The following is a 6,424-nucleotide window of genomic DNA, read 5'->3' as shown; positions in this document are numbered from 1 at the left end:
TAAAAGACAAAAACATGTTTTTTTTTGTTTCTTTTTTGTTTGTGACGAAAAACCATAAATAACTCGTTGATACTGAATTATAGCGAATAATTAAAAGATTTTCATATCATTTCCGACTGCTTAAAGAAAAAATCTTCAATTAATGCGAGTCACTTAAGAGCTTCAAAATTGTAATAATATTTTGTTGCATTTGTTGTTTTTATTTTCAGTTGTTTTTTGTTTTTTTTTTACTTTTACTCTTGTCTCGCTTTAATCGTCTCGTTTAAAAGGCTTGACGTCTACGCCGGCAAGTGTTCATAAGTGGTCGTCGCCAAGTGTGGTCGGCAACAGAGTGCAGTAGCAGCAGCAGCAGCGGCAGGCGCCCACGCGACATAAATTTTGCTTTTGGAAGATGTCACAGCCGCGTGCATTATAGCTGTATAGGAGGCTGGGAATAAGTACTTGAGTGAGCTTGTGAGTGTGAAATATGGAAGGCTATAAAAAACGTTCATATGTTTGCTTATTACATATTAAATATTTTTTATGAGAGTGCCAGAGAAGGGCGGACAGAAATGGGATCATAAGATTACAAACAACCAAAGATTTGATTAAAAGGCCAGAAATAAATTAAAAAAATATAAGTTTGGGATTTGTTGTGCATGTGTTTACGAGGTTAATGTGGTCAAATATAGTGAAAAGAATTATTAAGGGATTAAATTTTTTTTTATTTTATATAAACGAAAACAAAAAAACAATATATAAAAAATAAGTAGAGCGAGGTAAAAGAGATTAAAATTATTTTAAATTCTATTCAATTTTTATATATTTTTACTTTTTTTTATATTTTTCATTTTACCCAAAAGCATGTAAAAACAAAATTTTATTTTATATTTTTTGAAGGTAATATTAATAATAACTTTTATTAATTTTTAATTTTAAATAATTTTTTTTTCTATTTTTTATTATTAAAATAATTTTTCAAATCTGTTATACTCAAAAACATTTAATTACACACTGAAATTATTTTTTTTTTTTAATTTTTTATTATTATATTAAAATAATTTTTCAAAATTGTTATACTCAAAAACATTTGATTACATACTGAATGTAGAAAATATTTAAATAAAAATAGTTGCAATAAATTTTTCTTTTCAGAACTATTTTTTAACAAATTTATTTAAAAACAATAAAGCAATCAACTGAATATCAGTTGAAGTGATTTTTCGAAATAATTTTTTTACAAAAGAAGTTTTTTTATTTTATTAAAATGTTTGGAGGTACTCCCAAATCAGCGCCATTTAATATTTTTCCGAAATATTTTGTTCGAAGTCTCGAAATGTAATAAATCGTATGATTCTTGTGGGAAAACAGACGATTGTTTTTAGGGGGAGGGGAGGTTGGACAACTAACATAACATACAGAGGTCGTCACAATAAGAAAAGAGCCACATTTATTTAATTTTTTTAATACCATTTATTTTCATACAAACAAATGTCGAGCATTCGTTGTGAGGAAAAAATGTGCAAAACCGTCAACTAAAACAATTATCAAAAATTAGTATTAATTTTGGAGTACTTCAAACTTGCAAGTTTAGCACTAAAATTCAATAGACCATGAAACTGCATAGCCAGAATTTTTCTTAATGCTTTGACTAAAAAAATATTTATAAACTTTTTAAATTTAATTGTGTTTCTTTAGGTTTTAAATATTAATTAAATTTTTTAAGTTTTTTAAATTTTGCACAAAGTGTGAAACTTTTAGTTACATGGTTTTTTTGGCAGTATAACTTATATTTTTATGATAAAAAGCAATAACAACAAACAAAATTCGAAACTTTGTAAAATGTCGCCTTACTTTTATTATGGCCACCTCTATATATACAGGGTGGCGCAAAATTATCACACCAGTTAAAGTTTTTGCAAATTAATCGCGCGCGTTAAGCTCAAAATAAAGATTTTATTTATTAAAAAAACTATTCTAAAACAAAATTGGATGATTAATTTTGCGCCACCTTGCACAATAATTATCTGATTTTATTAGAATATACAATAAAAGTATTTAACATATTTTGTTTTTGCATTCTTTGTTTTTTTTTTACTTACGTGCTGATTCGCTGCATTCTCCTGCAACCGCCAAGAGTGCCAACAGCAAACAAATAATTTTATGAGCATCTTTTAGAGTTGCCATATTTTTATTCGATGAATATAAAACAGCTACTTTTAGAGTAAAAAAACAACACGTTGCTAGTGACGCATGTGCAAAAGCCGTCCGGAGTGAAAAAAAAACTCCAAATTAATTTCAAATATTTTCCGCAAAATGAACTATCTTGTTTTCTTCACTTCACTGCTCATAAAGAATGTATACATTTATTTATTTGGGAAAATTATTTGCTTTCGCACTTTCTTTGAAACACAGAGCCACACAGACACACACTATAGCATACGAACCGTTTGTGTGCCACTTCAAAGCATCACTTGATTGAGTAATAATAATTTTTTATTTTATTTTATTGAATTTTTGAACAATTTCGCAAGCGAGTAAATCAAACGCCAATTGAAATGACCTCTGGCGCTTAGGTTATTACTTTTCTATTCTTTTCTTTCCTTCACAAATTCATTTACTGGTAGGTTTGTTGATTTTTGTTTGATTACTTTGCCAGCTTTTGTTTGCTCGGACAAGGTTTTGTTTGCATTGGAATTTTTGCAATGACTTTTCGTGTATTTTTTGTTCCCTCTCTTCTGATTATTATTTGCTAATAAATAAATTAAAGCAAGCGTGTTGGCACTAAAAATTTTTTTTTGTAGTTTTTATGCTTTTAAGAATCACTTTGCACACACTTATTGATTTAATTTGCAAATGGAAACATACACAGAAAATATTTATTTATTGTTGTTAAATTATTATTTTTATTTTAGTTTGTAGTTGCTCTTGTTTCTGGGCGGCTTTTTTTAGTACACATAAATATATTTATACCATACAGATATTCCTTGTGCTGTTGTAGACGGCTTGGCTGCAATAAAAAAGAGAGAAAATAAGGATAAGAAATTGAAAAAAGTAAAAAAATATGTAAAAATAATTTCAAGGGAAAGCAGTAGCTATTTTTTGGTATAATTTTCCCACAAAAAAAAAACAAAAAATAAATTATGCTTTTATTGGTTTTATATGGTAAAAATGCGTTGGTTAAGTTTCTTTTTTACATTAGGAAGAAGAACTCGCTCAAGAGAAAGTTGTGAAATTGCCTTCAAAGCGCACAAAATGAACAATGATCAAAAAGACGCTTATTCGACTTAAATAGGAATGTCTTAATCTAGCCGAGATGGATTATTGCGACTTGGCGACGAAGTGTCTCTCCCACAACAAATCCGGCACCGAATTTGCGCTCCTTTACATGTCAGCTGTAAAGTAGACGTCGCAAGACCCTACGCTTTTCTTGCCTTGTCCCGTCCATCGCATCTCTTGAATGGCAGTGATATCAGCCTTTACTCTCACGAGGACATCAACCAGCCGGGCAGAGGTACCTTCTCCATTAAGGGACCGGCCATTCCAAGTGCATGCCCTCATCGTCATCAGTAAAGGTAGTTCTCATCCTATCCTTTGTATATCTTTTCATTGGGGGCGATTTTTAAGTGGCGGGTCCCAAACCGAGCGCACAACCAGCTATCCTAGAATGCTTCGCTTTCTCGTACTAGAATAAATTTGACGGTTTTGAATTTCACACTCTAAAAAACGTTTTTTTAAGTTTTTTAATCAAAAAATACGAAATAATTGAAATAATAATATGATTCTTGTACGGGCCATAGCCACTGATGTTGTGAGCAACATATTAAAATTTCGGATGATTCGGTTGAACATACTTTTCCGAACATGTCCTTTAGGTGCAAGAAAATTGTCAACACCGCATGCAAAAAAAAAAAAACCAAAATTCAAACGTCAACGCAATATTTGAGCGACTTAAAATTTACACTTTTTTATACTAAAATTGCATGGACTATAAAAGTGAGTTATAAAAAGCTCAAAGTGTGGATGATCTTTTTTTTGGATTTTGTTAAAGTTTCGTTAATTTTGTGTAAAGTTTGCTACTTACATTTATACGATTTTTCTTATGATTTTTTATAAAAGATTAATAAAAAAAAATGTACCTCAACTCAGCAATACTCATAATTTCCAAAATATCTTTCCTTGAGCGGACATTTTAGAAATATTTCGACACCAGCGCTACCTGCTGAGTAATATTTTTATTACAAAGGAAGCCTATAGCTAGTTCAAAAAATTTATCTAGCCATCTAAGAAATGTACTTTGAATTCGGGTCAGACAAAGAGCAAACTGTTCAGAAACGGTCGTATTAAATTGGTTTTGTTTTGTGAAACTATACTTATGCATAGAAAATGCCTACGAAGATGTTATTATTTTTTTTATTATTATTATTACATATTATATTATATTTATTATTAATATTTATTATGAATAAATATACTATACTGCATATTAAAATTTACAGCATTAACAACAACATATACAACCATAGATCGGTAAGAGCATGAAAAGATCGTAACAGATTTTGCTGCATTAATTGAGCAGAATTTCTTTTTCAAATTGTCAAATTTACTAGCGGAGGTTAAAACTTTCAAAAATTTGGACTAAACTAAATTCTTTGCCTGTAGAAACTGATTGCATTTTAATAATTCAACTTATTATATAAAATTTTTCAAATTCGGTTGCCTTCTTCTCCTTGTTTAAAAAGAATATGAGAAAGTTATTGGCTTAGTCTAATAAATGCAGTCGTAAATCACTGGCCGGAATTAGAAACCTGTTGCATATTTGTTGACACTTTGCACCCCGCAACACTTATTAAACAGATAAGAGCAATAACAACAACAACTGTATAACACATACTTACATACTTAAATAAGCGAACAGAATTGATAACTCAATCAGAGCGGTATTGGCAGCGAATAAGCAGCCAAAACCAGCCCAGATATTTATGCACTTTTACTTTGGGTTGCAAATTTGCAAAAAAGTAAAAATGAAAAGTAATGAACAAAAATATCAGGAAATAATTAAAAAATCAAATTGACCTTACTTGCCCTGCCCATCAATCACGGCAACACCAGCATGGCAAATTGATAACGAAAACATCAATGATACCGCGCTTGGACAGCCGTACAATTTCGAGTATGGAGCACAGGGTCTATCAAGTTAAAACCTATTTTTTAAAAGTGTTTTGTTCATCGTATTAATCCAACGATTAATCTCCTCCAGTCCAGCGGATATGAAGGTCGCAGTCCACCTGACGTACGAAGTATTTTGTTTTGATGTTGGGCCAAGGAGAGTAGGAGTTTGTTCAGCGACTGAAAAAATCATCAGCTTTTTAAAGTGAAATACTGGGTTACCCATATTCGACGGACCCATGTGTTTTTTTTTTTAATGACAGAAAAACATAATTCTTTTGATGTTGATGATAATAATCATTTTATTTGGTTCAAGTATATTTGTTGACAGCACTTTTTGTATATGATATCTCTCAAATGGCCGTCTTGAGCCTGTGCGGCGTATTGTGCCCGTTTTGCAGCATTTTCCATAAGTTTAGCTAAGAATAGCCAAACATCCTCACGGATGTTGTTCTTGAGCTCTTATATGGCCTTTGGCTTATTAATACTCGTATAAACCTTTGATTTTAAATATCCCCACAGGAAGAAGTCAGGTGGCGTTAAATTGGGCGAACTCAGTGGCCAGTCAAAATCGCCATTTTTCAACATCAAACGACGAGGAAACAATTTCTTCAAAAAATCGATTGTGGTGCGAGCTGTGTGTGGTGGTGGTCTTGTTGAAACCAGAACTGCCTCATACGCTTTCGACGAATAATTGGCATCATAATTTTCTTCTTTTCTTCTTCTTTTCACAATTGACACTTCTTTTGTTGAATGTAAATTTCAACAATTTGGGAGCGCTCGCGTTCCATGGTAAAACTCTGCTTGGATTAACGCTTCCAACGCGGTATGTCATTAAGCGATCTGACGTCTCTGTCAAAAGGGTTGCCAGATGGGTCCATCGAATATGGGCAACCCTGTATCTTAGGTTCATTTTAGTATTTTCAAAATCTAGTTTCTTTTAATTTTTTACTATAAAATATATTTATTTAACAAAATTTTTCCTGGATTTTTATTTTTCAGATTGTTTTTCCTCTTTCATTTCTTATTTTTTTTTTATCATATCAAATTTGCGATATTGAATAAATCTCAAAATTATTATTATTTATTTAAAATTTTTCCAGTTTACTAAAAACATAAACAAAAAAACAGAAAAATTTACGGAAATTCAAAATACTCTGATCACTTGATATGCATTCGCTCAGTTGCGTCTTTTGACCGATTTTAAGAAGAAGACATAGAATTCACTGAAATAAATACAATTTACTTGAAAATCGTATAATAAAAGGCCGCATTA

The 6,424-nt window shown here is 30.9% G+C and overlaps 1 long non-coding RNA gene across 1 annotated transcript in view; it reads right to left on the bottom strand.

Moving 5' to 3' along the window:
• Nucleotides 1-2,087: 2,087 nt before the first annotated feature.
• The window catches only part of LOC129243018 (uncharacterized), a 139,199-nt gene continuing 134,862 nt past the window's right edge, over nt 2,088-6,424 (bottom strand). The window contains exon 5 of the long non-coding RNA XR_008582232.1: nt 2,088-2,989. This is a non-coding gene — a long non-coding RNA (uncharacterized LOC129243018). The remainder of the gene's footprint in view (nt 2,990-6,424) is intronic.

The sequence above is a fragment of the Anastrepha obliqua genome, chromosome 3, assembly GCF_027943255.1.
Source record: "Anastrepha obliqua isolate idAnaObli1 chromosome 3, idAnaObli1_1.0, whole genome shotgun sequence".
In the NCBI taxonomy this organism is placed as follows: Eukaryota; Metazoa; Arthropoda; class Insecta; order Diptera; family Tephritidae; genus Anastrepha; species Anastrepha obliqua.
This window is presented reverse-complemented; position numbering and strand designations above follow the sequence as displayed.